The sequence below is a fragment of the Hirundo rustica genome, chromosome 11 (genome assembly GCF_015227805.2).
Source record: "Hirundo rustica isolate bHirRus1 chromosome 11, bHirRus1.pri.v3, whole genome shotgun sequence".
NCBI lineage: Eukaryota > Metazoa > Chordata > Aves > Passeriformes > Hirundinidae > Hirundo > Hirundo rustica.
In genome coordinates this window covers 1,164,514-1,182,859 of record NC_053460.1, presented here as the reverse complement: position 1 = coordinate 1,182,859, position 18,346 = coordinate 1,164,514, and the positions used below count along the sequence as shown (strand labels likewise).

General features: G+C 49.9%; 1 protein-coding gene across 7 annotated transcripts in view; it reads right to left on the bottom strand.

Annotated features, from left to right (window-relative positions):
• The window catches only part of ANKRD11 (ankyrin repeat domain containing 11), a 129,389-nt gene that overhangs the window by 102,134 nt on the left and 8,909 nt on the right, over positions 1-18,346 (bottom strand). For 6 of the 7 annotated variants that reach the window (XM_040075299.2, XM_058422155.1, XM_058422158.1 and 3 more), the window contains exon 2: positions 4,786-4,865. The gene's annotated coding sequence lies outside the window, so the exon portion shown is untranslated. Of the gene's footprint in view, positions 1-4,785; positions 4,866-16,722; positions 16,771-18,346 lie in introns of those variants that run through there. The other variant, XM_058422156.1, reaches the window with a different exon arrangement.

The following is an 18,346-nucleotide window of genomic DNA, read 5'->3' as shown; positions in this document are numbered from 1 at the left end:
CCTGCAGCCCCACTAAAGATACCCACTGATGCACCTCCCTCAGCATTCCCACAGCAGGAGTGAATCCCCTAAACACAAAACCCCTCCCCCTCACTTAAAGAACTCAGGACTTGAATGTCAAAACCTCAGGATCACCATCACCTACACAAAAGGGGAGGGAAGAAGAACACCCCAAACTTCATTCCAGAAGTACAAGAGAGCCTGGTCCTCCCCGTGGGCTCCAGAGGTGGGAACATCTTGCACACCTCCTGCTGCCAAGAGCACCATCTGCACTTAATCACGCCATGATGGACACCTCTGGAAAACAAGGGATTGCAGCCATACCGTGTGTCACGCTGCCACCCCAGCCAGTGTCACTTCCTCAGGGCGGAGGCCACCACTTTCAAGAGCACGTTTCAGCGCTCTGTGGAACACCCATAAATAAATAAAACCATCGCTCACCACCCCACAACCTGCCCCCCAGCACTTTTACTTTCCCAAGAGGTCACACCCAGGAACACCCGTTGCACAACGATGAAAGCAGGAACCAGTCAAGAAACCTACAGATCCCTTCCCCAAAAAACCCAGCCTCCCTGTGTCACCAGGGCTGGGTGGCTCAAGAGCCTTCCTCTACGAAATAACAGGCTGGCAGTTACTGGAAATGATGATCCTTTGCACCGTCTGCTTGCTTTAATTAACTCATTCCTAAATGCAACCGTGACTTTTAAGTGTACATTGCACGTTAGTTGATATTAATATACAAAATCATAACCCAGAAGTGCGCATTTTTCAGTGTACATTACATTAGCTGATATAAATCTACAAAATCCTAACTCAAAACTACATTGCTTCTAAAAATGAGGATTTTTCAGGTCACAATATAGCCCCTCAGAGAATAAAATTATTCAAAACCGAGTAGATTCAGAGAAAAAGCCCAACCAACCCTTTTGGTTCTTTTCGAGCCGTTCTTGACATGGTTTTCTCTAGTTCTAAGCACTAGAGGAAGGAGAAAAAGGGCTTTATTTGGTTGTGGCTTGCTCTCACCAGGAACGCCCGTCTGTGCCCACGGTGAATAAATGGACCAAAATTACACCCAACGAACAAGTCAAGCGAGACCTTTTTCAGAGCAGCCCCTGCTCAGCTCAGGTCTGCTCATTAAGGTGCTGCATTGTGCTCCAGCTTGGCTTATTAGCAGTGGAAAGGTCAGGGAAAGTGAATTAATGGAAGTGCTGCGCCCTCCAACATCAGACACGCAAGAGAGGAGCCTCCCTAGCTACACTGCTCCTGAAAGGTACCTTCAAATTGAGGGCATGTAGGTGGCACCTGCCAAAAGTGCCATGTGAACAACGTTGGCAATTTAACAAATTCTAGGAAAACACAGAGAACTGTAAAAGCAGCAATTCAACCACTCAAAGCAAATGCTTGTGCTGAGATTACAGTTGAAAAAGCAGCTTTTTCACGGGGACGGGAGGGGGGGAAGGATTTAAAGCTCTTTCCTGTAGGTCTCAGCAGGGTTTTGTGCCCAAAAACTCGAGGCTTGTTTGACCCACAAAGAACTCCAGGCTCACAGTTAAGCCACCTCTGTTTAACCTCCGCTGGCGGTGAAGATACGGGTTTAAAAATTAAATTTCAACTGTGTCACTTCAGTGCTGTCCAAGAGAGCAGAACCCAGCCACACAAGCGTTTACTGCTCCTAAGGGCCGTGTAGAGCCCCTTCACTCACGGGGAGGGCAGAGCAGGAGCTGGGGTGTCCCCCACCAGCCCCACCTCCCCTTCCCAGGCAGAACAAACCCAAAGTGGCTCTGCTGAAACGCTCCAGGCAAACCCACACCTGGAGAGACATGCAGCTCCCTGACGGAGCTTCCAAAAATCTCTGTTTTTCCAAGAGAAAAGGGCTCCAAGCAGAAGTCAGCAAACCCACAAGCCACACAACTCTGCTTCTTTAATGCTGCGTTGAATCATGGAACTGTTTGGGTTGGGAGGGACCTCACAGCTCATCTCATCCCACTCCTGCCACAGCAGGGACACCTTCCACCATCCCAGGCCGCTCCAAGCCCTGTCCAGCCTGGCCTTGGACACTTCAGGGATCCAGGGGCAGCCACAGCTTCTCTGGGCACCCTGCACCAGGGCCTGCCACCCTCCCTGGGAATGATTCCTGACCAATATCCCATCCAACCCAGCCACTGCCAGTGGGAAGCCGCTGTCCCTCGTCCTGGCACTCCATCCCTTGCCCAAAGTCCCTCTCCAGCTCTCCTGGATCCCCCCAAAGCACTGGGATAAGCTCTAAAGGGCTCTCCGGTGCCTTGTCTCCCACAGGCTGAGCAATCCCAGCTCTATCAGAGTATTAATTCCCCTTGCACTTGGCTTCCCCTCCCCAGGCCCTGCTCCATAACACACCAGCTCCTCAACCCAAAAGCCAACGCTGCCACGGCCCCATGGAAAGCTCTCCTCGGCCCCACAATGACCCACACCCGAAAAAATCCATGTACACTGCACTGCCAGAGGGTTATCGTGCAGCCCCTGTAAGCTGGAAGGGGTAAGAACTGAAACACATGGCAGGTAAAAAAGGCAAAAAAGGCAGCAAGCTCAGAAGAACACTCCCTGCAGAGAAATATCTTCCTGGTGGAATACCGAGCTCCATTTCCCCCAGAGCAGTAAGAGCTGTACGTCAACACGTTTAAGAGCATTAATAGAAAAACACCGAGCAGTTAAGTGAAGTCACGTTCCACCTAAACAACGCTCCCATTATTGCAGCATCTGACTTTCCGAGGACAATTCAATCCTGGCAGCGCGTATTGTAATTGCTTTTCCACTCCAGGCCTCGGCTGTGCAGCCGTGCCCTTCTCGGGAGGTCAGAACTCGCAGGGCTGCAGCTCGAAAGCAATCCTGGTCCTCCTTCATCCCTTTAATCCCGCACCTGCATATTCATTAGGAACTCCCTGGAACACCACTGCCACAGCCACCAGCAAAGCTGCTGCTTGGAGAAAGCCCTGACCCCCCAGTTTCCCCGGGACGGTGTTGGGATCACGCGGAACCGGCCGCCACGGTGGAGGCACCAAAGGCCACAACCGCGGCGTGGGGCAGCCGCTCCTGCTGCCCACAGCAAAAGGAGCAGCGAATACCACAGCCCAGACGAGCTGCGGCTGCCCCAGGCCTGCAGGTGTCCAAATCCAGGCTGGACAGGGCTTGGAGCAAGCCGGGATAGTGCAAGGTGTGCCCATGGCAGGGGGTGGAACGTGGGGTGCTTTAAGGTCCTTCCCAACCCAAACCTTTCCACCACTCTGCGATGACCTGGCTTGCCTCAAGAAAACCCTTCCAAACGGGGCTGTGCAAACACACCTGGATTTCGGGGAAGTTTTTGTTCTCCTGGTTTGAAAAAGGACGGCTTCCATTCAAAAAGCCAAACACCAAAACTCTGAAGGAAAAACCTTTGTCCCCAGCTATGAAATAAAACAGGCAGCAAACAGCCTAATTTATAATTGATGCCAGAGCTGAGCTGGGTTTTTCAGGGCCCTGCAGAGCTCCCAGGAAGGAGGACAGAGCTCCTGCACACGCCAGGAAAAGGGCTCACACCTGATACACTTTAATTACCTAACGGCACCGGGAGAGTCACCGATGCCTGCTCTGCTTTGTCTGACGGTGAAAGGCTTCTCCTGCTATTAATATTCACCAGGGGAAGCTGAAATAACATCTTGCCTCCATCTGAATACTTTGAAATGATCACGGCCACAGTAAACACAACGATTTTTAATTTTTTTTTTTTTTCCCCTCAAAATCCAGGACAAAAGACACCCGATGGAGCAGGGCTGGAGCACACGGAGCAGCTCTCCAGCAGGAGCCTCCACGGCGCTGACAAGCTCATCACAAATAATCCCACTGCAGCCTGAACCCAGAGGTCAGCCAAGGACCCAGGGCCCCAAGGCAGGAGCCACACGCTGCATTATCCACCGGGAGCTCTCTCCATAGGATTTCTGCCCATGCTGGGGGTGACCCAGAGCCCAAACGGCCCCCCTGACAGGCACCGAGCCCATCCAGCTTCTGCTCAGCTCCCATCACACCAAACCACCAGCACAGCAAAAAAAAAAAAAATAAAAAACAACCAGAACAACTCCCTGTCTCCAGCTCCAGCCACACCGTCAGGATCTCCAGGACAGCACCAGCCTCTCCCACCCTCTCGCACAAAACAAGAGGCAAAAATCTCATTTTTCCCCCTGAATTCCACTCTACGACAGCCTGTTATTTCTGCATCTGTTAATGCTCCCAAAAAGTTGAATCCTAACATTGCATCCAACTGGAGTCTCAGCAGATTGGGAGGCTTCTCTGCCCAAAATGAAACATAGGTGCCATCTGTTTCAATTAGGCTAATCACAAGGAGACGTAACACTGGGAAACTTAGAGACTTTGAGTTTTTTTCGAGACATTTTGAAGGCAAAGAGAAAGAAAGAGGTACTATTTAATACTCAGCAGTCAGCAGCAGCAACAAGCTGCACAGTCTGCTGGGCAAACCTGGGCTGGAACTGCCCACGCAGGAAAGCTCGCTTTTATTTCATTGTGGTCAGAGAAAAACTTGCTACATATTCAAAATTATCTAAAATTAAGAAGACATCTCAGAACTACAGACAACTCCCAAGATATTCCCGGTTAGCACCTTTTATCTGTTCCATAGAACTTGCAATCTTTGCTTTCAAATTTCAGAAAATAAAGAAAAACATTTTAAAAAGGCAAAACCAAACAGTCCAACAGAGACACAAGCAAATGTGAGGGAATAAACCAGAAATTTTGGACAGAAGCAAAGTCAATATTTACCGATTCCATAGCTGAAAGCTGTTCTTCACAGGACATATATTAAAATCCAACAGAGGTGTGTCCCAAAAACGCTGTGTAATCTGAAAAAACACAGGAATTTATTCATTAGAAAATTAAAACAAGTGAATTTTATTCACAACACGCGCACTGGATTTGAGTACATGAAGGTTACCAAGCACAAACCCCTGCCTAATCCACAAATAAACTTCCTGATAACGACTCTGCACAAACAGAGGAATAAAGGAAGGAGTGGAAGTTCGGCCAAGCATCCGCCTTCTTCCACAACTTTCTGATAATAGCTTTGTTAAAAACCACCTCTTCAAGGTTCATGTAACCATCTGGGTGGGCTTAGAGGTATTTTATTTACACATGAGGGCGTGTCACCCCCCAAACCCTGAGCAGCTCATGAACCCAGAGACAGGCAGAGCCAGAACCAGCTCCCGTGCCAGGAATTCACCTTCCCAAACACCCCCTGCGGAATTATCCATGGCACAAGTGCTCTCTTTTCAAGCACACCTCTGCTCTGAGTAGCAGTGGATCTATTACAAACCTCTAAACTGATTTTTTTTTGGACCAGCTCTTGCTGCACTTTCAAGGATGTTTCTCCAGCTACAAACTCCCCAAGTGAAATTTCCGACGCCAGGGCAGGAACCAGCAGGAGCTCTCAGCACCCAAGGCAAAGGGGAATTACATTCATTAACTGGCACACATGAAAGGGCTGGCAATTCCAAGCCCAAAACCTGCATTCCTCGCCGTTCCCAAGCTGGAGGAGCTCAGGGGGATGGTGAGGGACCCATAGGAATGGGAATTAGCACCGTGAGGCGCTGGGAGCACTGGGCCTTCCCCAGTCCCAGTGATGTTATTCTGGTCTGCTTAAACAGGTGAAAGGGTGAACAGCCAGCTCCACATCCTGCTCACACCAAATTCCCCAAAACCCCATACTCCATCCAGTCTCTAAGCGCTGCAAACCACACCGAGGGACACTGGGACCAGCCCCTGCTCCAGTTACAGTGGGAAAAATCTGAATTTTTTTGCCTTGCAGAGCTCGTGACAATTTTACGCTTTACCACCGCTCGTCACCTTACAAACAACTTCTGTGATGTAGCTGGGTTTGGACAGCTGCTTTCCAACGGGATGGTTCCTTCCAAGAACCATCCAGGAGAGACTCTGAGGCCAGCTGGGACTGAGGCACAGCGGAGGAGATCGGGAACCCTGGGAGAGCCTTGTTTGTTTTGGGAAACTTTCACTCCCCAGTGAAAAGCCAAAGGGAAGATGTCCAGATGAGCAATGCAGCTGCATCCAGGGGAGAGCTGCTTCCAGCTGGGCTGAGGGAAGTCTTGGGAACCTCAGTGAAAAGGATCAGGCCAAAATAAACCCCCAAACCCTGAGGAAGATGTGATGGCCCTTGGTCCTGACTCAAAGAAAGGAATCCTGCAGCAGGTAAACTTCTCCAGATGAGCAAAAGGGAAGTTTTCTGGCATTTTTCTTTGAGAAGAATAAAGGAGATACAGATACACGGCTACCTCGTGGATTTTTTCCGAGGTCAGTGAGTCCTCGGGCACTGGGGGATCCCCTGATGGAACTGCAGCCCCATGGAGCACGAAGGCAGGACTTGCACAGCACCTTTTCCAGCAGGATTCCCCTACTCCTTTCATCCTCTTCTCCATAGTAACAGTCACAGCACTAATTAGCATTTCAACAGCAATAAAAGATAAACTGGGGGGGGGAAACAGCTGAACTTCCAGCTACATTGTCAGGAAATGCAGCAGTGCTGCTTGCTGGCAGCACTGGCTGTCACAGAATGATGGAATGACCCCAAAGTTCATCCCATTCCATCCCCTCTCATGGGCAGGGACACCTTCCACCAGCCCAGGCTGCTCCCACCTGGCCTTGGACACTTCCAGGGATTGGGGCAACCACGGCTTCCCTGGGCAACAACTGTGATCAGCGGTGAACAAAATTACCGAAAAGTCCACGGAGATCAGTCCCAGGACACGGATACACCATCTTCAAGGTCTATTTACAGCTGCTTGCTGGCCCACATACAGCAAATTTATTCATTCCTTGGCTCACACATAAACATACATAAAGTATCGTAACGCTGAAACAGCGACCACACGTGAGCCAAGTGATTTTCACAACGAACATGGCAGCACTTTTTAATGAAATTGTTATCAAATCACTCAGGAATGCAGCAAATACTCCAGTGGGAGATGCCCAGCACAGCCTCCCTGGCTGTACGTGGTCGGGTCGCTCACACGACATTCCTGCTGCGCGGGATCCAACACTTCAACTCAAACCCAACTTCACTTCCAAAAGCCGCATTATAATTAACAAACACATCTAGCCATCCCATTTTTCTTAGCTTTAGCTGATGAAAATGTATCATTTCACAAAGTATCATCGCTGCCCTTGTCCCCTCCCGGGAACCTGACTGTGGACAAGGCTCCAGCCCTGCCGAGCCCGCGGTCACGGCACAGGAGCAGAGCACCACGGCACACCTCCTGCGCCTTGAAATGGCCACACAAACACCAAATAATCAGGTGCCCAAGGTGGCCAGACCCTGGTTTAACACAGGTTCAAGACTTGGGATAGCTTTATTTTCTGTTAATGCGAAGTAACTTGGAAACTCTGGGCAAGCAGACAGTTCCACCAAAATAAATGCATAAATGTTTAAATTACGTTTTCCCACCAACTCCTGATCGTAACACTGACCATGGGGTCCCTCAGCACCTCCCCGAATTGGTGATTCTTGCTGCACCCACACACAGATCAGGGCTTCACATCCAGAGCACAGCATGCAACTTCTGCCAGCATTCCAACAAAAAGGTTGGGAATTACATAAGTCAAACCTCCGTAATAAAAGGGTATCTTGTTACTTCACAGAAATTAGTACTTGAAGATGGAAAATGCTTTAAAATCCCAAGCTGTGACCTGAAAGACAGTGACATTAGCTACAGACTCTCCACACCAGAGCAGCTGGGATGTGGCAGCTACACCAAGTGGTCCCAGCAGCGAGGTGGGAATTGGCTTCCTCGAAGGAATAAACCAGTTCTGAGCAGACGCAGAGTCCCCTACAGGGGTCCCCATGAAAAATGTGTCTGAGATTCAATGATTTCATGCACCTCAGTGTTTCTAAATTTGATCAATAATGCAGAAAGGTTCTGCTTAAATCTCCTTTTCACAGGGAGCAGGAAAGAAGCCACTGCTGCTGTCTCATCCCAGGAAATCCAGAGGCCAACATCTCCACAAACGTGTGCCTCACCCTTAGTGCTCCTTGAGTTGGACCCCACGTCAGACTTGCATCGATTCAGATTTTATGGTGATCCAGAACTGAGCAGCGTAACAGGGTATCACAGACTTGGATTCTGCTTTAGACCAACTTCTGAACGGAACAAAATCTCCAGGGAGTAAGAGAACCTTTTTTCACAGCACTCATCTGCTTCCCTCAAAATAATTCCAGGAAGAGACAGAATTTCAATAAGGCATCTCTCTGAGGGCTCCAGTGAAAATATACCCAGGGGAGCGCCCGAGACCCACGGAGCTCCCGCTCTCGGATAAGCTCCATTACCTCCGACACTGAATCAAGGGGAACAAGTGCAGCAAATTTGGAGGGAGGGGAAATTTGGAAGTGTTTTCCAGCAAACTCCGCAGGCACAGCTCGGTGCCTGCCTGCACAACCTGACACAGCACAGCCAGAGCTTTCACCTGCCCAAATGGGGAAAAATGCCTAAAAAAATCAAAAAAAATTCCAGAACCTGAGAAAATGGTGACTGGGAAGTGGGGGAAGAAGCCTCAAGCAGCAGCATAAAAACCCCACAGATGCCTTCCATAAATATCCACGGGTTCCTTCTGCTGGAGTTTGGGGAAGAAAATGTGCCACCTATAAAGGAACAGTGCAGAATCCCTGTCTCTGGAGCTTTGCCTGTGCCATCCCAGTGAGAGCCAGAACAGCCATGCCCAGCACAGCAGGAAAGCTCTCCTGACCCCTCAGGGGATGGACAGCGAATACAAATCATCAGATTGGTGGCAGCTTCCCTCAGGAGCCTGGAAAAGCACCCTCAGACCACTCCATGCAGCTCAGGACTCTCTAGAAAGAGGAGGAAAAGAAGAGGAGTTGCTCTGAAGATCTGGAGGGGGATAAAGAGCTGTTTCCAAGAAATCCACATAAATTTGAGATAAATACCCGCTGCAGCCTATCAGGGGCTCCCAGCACAGCCATCTCCAGGCACACACACAGGGCAAACCGTCACGTTCCCACCCTTTTCCGAGAGATTCCCAGCCCTGGGGTGAGCTCCAGGACCCGCCTTCCACTACAGATCACAAATATTCCTGCAGCAATCACAAACCAACTACGCTCAAACAGCAGCAGCTACACAAGTGAAAAGCCAAAGCACACAGAGAAATCCACTAGTTCTAAAAAACCCCCACCTTTCAGCGTGTTTGACTGTGACAAAATTGTAGCATCAAGTAAAATTTAATTAGATGGCTTTTGGAACGAAAGTAGGTGATATATTCTTGGTCTTAAAGTTCCTTTATTTTGCCCTGCAGATAAGATGAATGCTGAGACCTACAGTTTTTAAAGCTTGTGTTGTCTGTGCTACTTGATAAAAAATAAAAAATAAGCTGATACTGTCCTCAAAAACACAGACACTTGTGTGGGTTGAAGAGCCCAAGGTTTAATTTGTCCCGCTGCAATAAGCACAAAGGGTAGGAAAGATGCAGTTCCTGGGAAAACAATGTGTCTTTTAAGTGTTTTAATTGAAAATCTGACATGGACAACACAGTCCCTAGGAACTGGGGGTTGACAGAAGCCTAAATTCAGGGAAGACCAAGTTGTTTGGAGATCTCTGGTGAATTCGGGGAGGTCAGAATCTCTGATGACACATCACAGAATCACAGAATGGTTTGAGCTGGAAGGGACCTCAAACTTTGTCCTGTTCCTGCCCCTCAGGCACGGACACCTTCCACTATCCCAGGCTGCTCCAGGCTCCATCCGACCTGGCCTTGGACACTTCCAGGAATGGGGATTTAGCTCCAAGATGTTGGAAGTTCACTGCCATAGTGAAGGCAAGAAGAGTGGATGTTGTCTGGAATTAAAGCCCTAATTCAAAGTGAGCTCACGGCTGCTGTCATAGCTCAGCCTCCTCCTCCTTTCCATTCCTCCTAAATACAACTGAGGTGGGACAAACACATCCCTGCCCTCCTGAGACTGAATCCCTCCCTGGGACTCAGTTCCCTCAGCACCTCCTCCTAGGGAAGCAGGAGGGTGAAGGATGCCACAACGAGCTCCACTTTATTTGAAAATGAATCTGCACTCCTTACTCTGTGCTCAGTCTTAACACATGGAGAAAATGCCATTTTTCAAAAGGAAAGAGTGACAGACAGACACATTTGTCACCTTTACAGCCCCAGACGTTTGTATCCGTGTATTCTGTGGCAAATTGGATCCAGGTTACTATTAATACCTGAACTATTTCCTCTCCTTTCCGAACGCCGATTGGTGAAAAGGACGCAAGCATCCCGTTTTAAAGCACACTAATTAGCCAAGGAGGAGTCAAGGAAGTCACTGCTCAGCCTCCAAGAACTGTCTCCCTCAGAGAGGGGGAAAAAAAACCAACAAACATCCATGGGGTGGCTTCTGGTTGGATTCTGAGCAGGCTGAGTATCGCCTCCCCAGCCAAGAAAACTCTCTGTGGTGACAGGAATGTTACAACCAGACACCCCAACAACTCAAATACAGGTTTTTTTAGGGATATGCAGGTGGCAGCCCCACACCCAGGGGTGTAGGATCAGACACCATCACCCAGCTGGACAATGCAGGAGGTCCCCAGCAAGCAACATGAAAAATGTAATTGTAGAATGTGCTCAAGTCTACAATTCCTGGGTTGCAAGTGCCTTACAACCACCTCAAATTACACAGCAAAGAAAGAGCTGAAAGGAAGCACCTCCTTGATTTCCACACAGCATCCCTCCCCTATTGTCTGGGGCCTGGCAAGCTAAGGTCAGAATAAAAAGACTCCTTAAAAATCCCACATACATTGAAAGCACCTACAGCTTTCACTGATCTTTTTTTCCTTTCTATTCTAAGCCCTGAACGGGTTTAAGTAGCAGTTGTCATCATTAAAGAAGCTGCTCCCCTCCCACTTTCCATTCTCCCGAGGAAGGAGCATCCTGGCAGCACCAGGCACAGGTGAGGAAGGAGCAGCTCCTGTCTCCCTCAGGATACAGAAATCCAGCCGGGGAGAGGGTGTGAGGAGGGCACAGGCCACCTCAGCCACACGGGATCAGAGAGCACTGCTGAATAACGAGATCAGGAAATACAGTAACAAGTAATAATGCTAAAAAAGGAAGCCAAATATCTGCCTGTGCCCATTGAGGTGCCCCAACGGCTCAGAGGGGCTTGAGGGATGCAGGGTCTGCCCCTGCCCAGCTTCTCCCTGGGGCCACTCCAGAGCTTGTCCATAAATCAGCCGACCCTGCCAGTCCAGCAGAAAATTCCTGACGTTCCTCTGCCCACCCTGTCTGCCTGGAAGGGGCTCGTGCCCCCGGGCGGAGGGTGGGCACGCCTCACCCCCGGGAACGGGCACAGCCTCCCTCCAACGCAGGCCGTGCAAACAAACAGCACAGAGGGCGGCAAGGAAAGCGCTCAGAGGACAAAAGGACGGAGTCAGGATTAAACCCAGTCCCTTGATCCCCGGCCAAATGGCCGACCCATAAGCCCACGCAACTTCCAGAGCCAATTTAAAATCCTGAGTGTGGTTATACTTTAGGTTATAAAATCGTATTTAGACGCGCATTTTGAAGAGTTCTTTGCTCGGCTGGTGGCTAAAAACAATTCCTTTGTCATCAAATCTTGCTTCAGCAAGCTGACGTGACGTTTTTAACTCAGGAAATAAGATAATTATGGTTCAAGGTAAACAACTACAACTGTGCATCATAAACAGTTTCTAATTTTAAGCCTGAGTCCCTTTAATGCCATCCATATTTTAAAGACAGTTTCCTTACAAATGGTTTAGGCTGTCTGAGCAGCTTGTGACTGAGCCTGTGCTAATGAGCAGCAGCAGAAGCAGCACATCCAGGGAAAACAGAGGCTGGTGGAGCAGGTGAGCTTCCGTGTCAACATCACGGCATGGGTTGGGTTGGAAGGGACCTCAAAGCTGTCCAGTCCCTCCCCTTGCCATGGGCAGGGACAACTTCCACTAGCCCAGGGTGCTCCGAGCCCTGTCCCAACCCAGCCTTGGATCCAGAGGCAGCCACAGCTTCCCTGGGCACCCTGTGCCAGGGCCTCACCACCCTCACAGCCAAAAATTTTCTCCTTTTCTAACCTGAATCTTTCCTTCTTTCAGTTTGAAGCCAGTCCTCCCTGCTCTGCCACTCCAGGCCCTTGTCCAAACTCCCTCTCCAGCTCTCTCGGAGCCCCTTTATCACTGGAAGGGGTTCTAAGGTCTGCCCAGAACCTTCTCTTCTCCAGGCTGAACAAGCCCAGCTCCCCCAGCCTGTCAAGGTAAGCCACACATCAAAGGAGGAGAAGACACTCTGAATCTTAAACAGCTGGAGAGGCAAAAGCTCTTGGCACACGGAGAAAACGAAGCGCTGGGAACGGAGCTCCACGCGCTAACGCAACCCTCGCTGGAGTCATCCCGGATCCCCGACCTCAAAGGCCCCAGCGGCACAGAGAGCAGCAATTCGAGCTGTAACTCGTGCAGAGAACCAGCTACTGAGTTAACAGCAGGCACAGGACGCAGCTCCGGCCCCTCCGCCGCCCTAAAACATCCCCAGGGTTACCTGGCAGCAACGGCTGGCGGGGAGGAGCGGCACCCCGGCTCAGCCTGCAGCCACAAAGGCTGGGGCACACGGTGTGAGCGTGGCTGGAGCCCCAGAGAGGCACGGGTTGTGTCTGCCTCGGGGATGAATGGCTGCGCTCAGAGCAGCGACAACTCCAGGAGCGCTCCCAGGCGTTAGCCCGGCAGCCCCTCATCCCTCCTCATCCCAGGAAAAGGAGCTAAATGGAGCCCAGCTGAAATGGGGAGGGAGGCGGCAGAGCAAGCCGGTTCTGATAGAGACAGAGCATTCTTACAGAGCCGCGCTGGAAGAGGCAGGAGTGGTCAGGAGGATCCCAAAAGGCGGTGGTGGGAACGCTCCTGCAGGAGCCCGAACGGCGCAGAGGGATCACGTGGTGGAGCCAGTGCAGCCTGGGAGAGCTCGCTCCTCCAAAACTTTTCCTCACTAAACAATTCCAAAGCACCCCACCCCACTGCTGCTATTGTTGTCAGAGAGGGAATTCCAACCAGAACAATGATTTCCACGGCGTTTTTCCGTTGGAAGAAGAAAGCTGGTAACGCTGCACAGCAAAAATAAAATTTCCACAGTAGTGCATCCAGTACCACAAGTCTCCTTCCTAAAGGGAACAGATTAATGTGCCTGGAGTCTGCTGTGCAGCATGGATGTATTTTTAGCTCCAAGGATCCGAAGGCAGCGATGTGGTGGAAGCCTCCCAGGCTGGAGTCAGCCACGGGAGGTTCATCTCTCCGCACCCTGGAGAGGGCAGCTCATTAAGAGGCTGCTCAGAGCAGAAGGAAACAATTCACCCATTCCCTGAAGAAATCCCTCTTCCCACGACTGCACACAAGGCAGCTCCTCCAAACTCCCCACCCCCCCAGAGCTCACCACGATTTGCACCGTTTTTAGGGAACAGCAATGCATTAAAAGTGCTCCTTCCTCCCAGATCTCTGGCACAATTAAAGGAGATCAATTCAAAGCCAAGCTCGTGGCACCACATGGCATGAGTGGCTCAAAGCCCACCCGAGTGTCCACGAGGCTGAAAGGAGCAGAACAAGGAGCAAGTCTGCCTTTAAAATGTCTTACCTGCAACTAACACTTTTCTATGAGTGCTGCTAAAGCAGGATTAGCTGCTGTCTGAGCCCGAGTGAACCTGAAAAATACCGTGGGATGATTTGGGTTGGACGGGATCTCATCCAGTGCCACCCCCTGCCATGGCAGGGACTCCTTCCCCTGTCCCAGACTGCTCCAAGCCCTGTCCAGCCTCACCTTGGGCACTTGCAGGGATCCAGAGGCGGCCACAGCTCCTCTGGGCACCCTGTGCCAGGGTGGGATTTATCCCAAATATCCCATCTAACCCTTCCCTCTGGCAGAGTGAAGCCGTTCCCTTTGTCCTGGCACTCCAATTCCTGATGAAGAATATGCTCAAAGTGAAGCTTCCAAGGCAACCAAACACCTCAGAGGCCACCAAAGCTCTCCTGGCTACCATGAGCCAATGTTTAACCCAATTATCAGGTGCAGGAGTCCATTCCCAGGCCACAAAAGGTGACTTAGTCACTTCAGCTTCTACCCACAACAGTGCCATTCATCACCAACCCTTCAGGGACACACCTTTGGGGAAAAACACCTGGCAGGTGTGCAGGGATCACTGCCTTAGATCCGGGAGTCCAAAAAATGGAATAAAATGCAAGCAAAACTATGAATTAGAGTGTAATCAATAATTATAAAGTGTATTATTTCATAAATTGCCAGATATTCTGACTGTCCCGTCCAAGAGCTCAGAGATGGCAGTGCCTGGATGCAGATGGCCTCACCTACCCACCTGCAGAGGTGCATTTGGGAATCCCAAGTGTGCCACTGAACACAGACACTCAATTCCGAGTATTCATGGGACAACAGGCAAAAAAGGAGAGGGAAAATTAAAAAAAAAAATAAAAAAAAAAAAGGAAAAATGCAAAAAGTCTACATAAGACCCAAAAGCCCTGAGTAGAGCCAAGCCATTTTTCAGATTTTATTAAAATTAAATTGGCCTTAAGACTGTGAGTCATGGTGAAAGACACAGAAATGCTGAGGGGACCAGAGGTAACCTCTACAGCCAAGGCTCCTCCACACCCACAGCACCCAGTGAACTGAGCTTACACACCTCAAAACCCAGCTCGTTTGTAACACTCAGAGCACCTACCAAAGGCAGAGCTACGAAAATCTGCTGTGTAGGTCTAGGAAAGTAAAGCTTTGCTCCAGCCCTGCCTCCCCTCCCGAGCCCTTCCTCCTCCAAACGCCTGAAATAGGATGTTACACGACTTGTTTATACGCCATTACAGAAAAACACGCTGGGTTTCTTCATCCTGCGTTACAGAACAAAATGTTACCCAATTCCTCCTGTAAAGCACCAAGAAATAACTGTGAGACCATATGCATGGGGAAGCATCCACGTGCTGGAGTAATCCGGCCTTACGTAACCGGCCACGGGCGTCTGACCACAGCCAGCAGCGAGGGAAGGGCCAAACCAACTTCCCTTTAAAACCCCCCAAAAATTCATTCTGGAGACAAACCAAATTCATGTCTCTCAAGTTACAATTTGAGGTTTCTGCCATCAAAGTATCCAGAGCAAAGAATCCTGGGTGGCTGATTTTCTCTCTCCTTGAGCTCATCCCCCATTAACCAAAAATGAATCATTTGTTGATTGGGGAGTTCAGTTTGAACCCATGCCACCACCACGATCCTTATCTCAGTACTTCTAAGGCAGCTCCTTCCAAGGATCCAACCAAGCCATGGACAAAGGCAGAGATCCACATCCTAAAACATCAGGAACCCGAGCACTGATAACCCTGGAGATCACCGAGCAGTTTCCTCTGGAAAAGCCTCTGAGATCATCGAGCTCAGCACTGCCAACGCCACCACTAAACCAAGTGTCACATCTACATGTTTTCTAACGCCTCCAGAGCAAGAAGGTCCCTCCTGAGCCTCCTTTTCTCCGGGCTGAGCCCCTCCTGGTGCCCCAGACCCTGCCCCAGCTCCCTTCTCTGGACAAGCTGTGTGGGCTCAGCTCAGAACAGCAGCCGTGGACAAGGCACATCCAAGAACAAGAGGTGCAAAACCAACCCAAAACCCACGGGTAATGAATTTAATAAAACCCATCTTTGCCCCCTTTCTACCTGCTGGCAGCCAAAAGGAAACACAAAAGCACAGACACATTTTTATGAAAAGCAAGTCAACTTCTTGCGCAGGGATAAGGATAACAAATGTTTCGCTGCTCTGTTTCAAACGTTTCAGATCTCAAACTGAACCCAGGAATGAACATTACCAGCTATTACAGCAAATGAAATGAAAATTGAAAATCAAGTCTAACCGCCATTAAATTTAAATAAATACATCTCAATTCCAGGATCATAATACATAGCTCTTATGGGGGGAAGAAAAAAACTTCCGGAGAAGGGAAAACCACCCTTGGTAACTCTGAATGTTAAACTAGGGTACCACAGGCATCTCACAGTTTATCTAGATACAGTGTCTCCCGCAAAGAGCCCTGGTTCCTCCAGTGCAGGCTGCAGTGTGATTAACAGAGGTCCATTAGAGAGGCAATCCATAACCTGGCTCCTGTGAGGAGTCCCTGCCACATCCGTCTGCGTTTCCACGGCAACCAGGCAGGAAAATATAAAGCAAATTACAGTTAAATGAAAATTATTCTCCATGACAATATATGTTAATGCGGGAACATTTGCAAGGCCATTCCAGATAAAATGTTTACATTCACACATGTGTCTACAAAAATAAATAAAAGGCAGCTGGAGCAGCTAATGGATCACCCAAAGAGAAGGATCAGAGGATTTTTTTGCCCTCCCCTCCTAAGTTTTAGTCTATTCATCAGAATAAAATTCCTCAAGCTGAAGAATACCCAAAGTATTTGCCCATTTCCAAGCAGAAACATTCTTTAAGGAACGGGTTTTCAGAAGATCTAAAACGCACATTTCTGAATGTTGTGAGCCTTTAATTTTCCTGGCTGCAAACAAAGACCACACTTATTCCTCCCCATCTCAGCAGAAAATGGTTTAAACGAGAGGTTAAGTTTATATTTAGAGAGATCTGACTGAAACTGGAAATAGTGGCTTATTTTAATCGGCTCTAACTTACTAAGAACTGGAAGGTGTTTCATACCTCAGAATTTGGGGTGGTGATTCCACAGCTGGGAGAATCTTACATCCCACCAGGGTTTAAAGACAGCACAGGCCACTGAAATACTTTGAGAAAAGCCCACAGTTAAGGCTGTAAAAGCTGGTCGTACTCTCCCACCATCACCACTTAGCCTGAATAGCCCTTTTTTAGGGAATGTAGCTCAGTTCAGGGAATCTGTCTTCTGGAGCATGAGGGAAGTTAATTGGAATGAGGCTCGTCAAGACGCAGCCGCTTCGTTATTTTTTTTTAACTCCCTTGGCTCGTACCCCAAAGAAAAGCCCAGAGAAAGGAAGGAGGTTATAAACTGACTCACAGGCTCTGCCACTGAAACGCCACGTTTTCAGAAGGGTCTAAAACACTGCCCTGGAAAACAGCCCCCCCCAGGCCACCCTGCCAAGTTCCTTTCCCATGGAAATGCTCCGCCTGCTCCGCGAGTAACACAGGTGCAGGTTTCTTAGGGAGCCCCAGAAAGAGCACAAGGCACTTTTTGAAGGCGTTTGGGAGAGCTGGGAGCACAGAGCAGGGCATTCAGCGCGCTGGCACATCTGAGCTCGCTCCGCGCGCGCTCCCGCTGACCTCCGCGTCCGCCTCCCGCCTCCGCCTACGGAACAACGCTTGGATCATGAGGATCGTAACTTTTTATGACAGTGGGAAAACGGCAATCTTCTCCACGAGTTCACTCCACCCTGCACATAAAACTGCTCATAGGTTCAACCATAAAGCAAACTCCCTCCTTTGAAGTTCCACTCGGAGCCCGGCGCACGTTGTAAAGCCGAGCTGGAAGAACGCGGCGCGCTGAGGTTTTACATAAGCGCCCTCGTGGAAAAGCATCGCTCCCCAATCAGCCCCGAGCCACTGCTGACAAAAGCCAGCCGGGTCAGAGAGTATCTGGGTAACGAAAGTCCTCACAGGTGAGCTCAGGTTACCCACAAACACCAAAGTCACGCAGCACCCAGTATATTCCAGCCATGCTCCACTTTCCCCGAGGATCAGCTTCCTGCAGAGCCCACGGCAGCGCTCCTGTCATCACTTCAGCTCAGGACTGCTCCACGGCCCCTCCACCCTTCCCTCCACAGGATGTGCAGGCACTGGAGGGGTGGAAAGCAGCTCTGGAGATCATCCAGTCCCACCCCCTGCCAAGGCACGGTCACCTGGAGCGGGTGGCACAGGAACACGTCCAGGTGGGTTTGGAATGTCCCCAGAGGGGGAGACCCCCACACCCCCCCTGGGCACTGTGCCAGGGCTCTGCCACCCTCCATGGGAAATTCTTCCTCATGCTGAGGTGGAACTTCTCGTGCTTTAGTTAATGTGTCTCCATACAACGCACAGAACACAACCATAAACAGTCTAAAAAACAAAACCTAACCCCTGCCAATGGAACCCCAGCAGCAGTTGCTAGGATCCTCTGCAAACCTCACTAATTGCTGGGATTGGGTTTCCAGGGAAGCTCCTCGCTGCAGCAGTGGAGGGGTTGAATGCTGTTTTCACAAAAGAACTTGTAAAACCCCAGGCTGCATGTCTGCAACAGCCAGGATTTATATTCCAGGCACAAATCAGATTATGCTGCACACACCGTGCTCCCAGGGCTCCGTGCAGGTGGATCCCA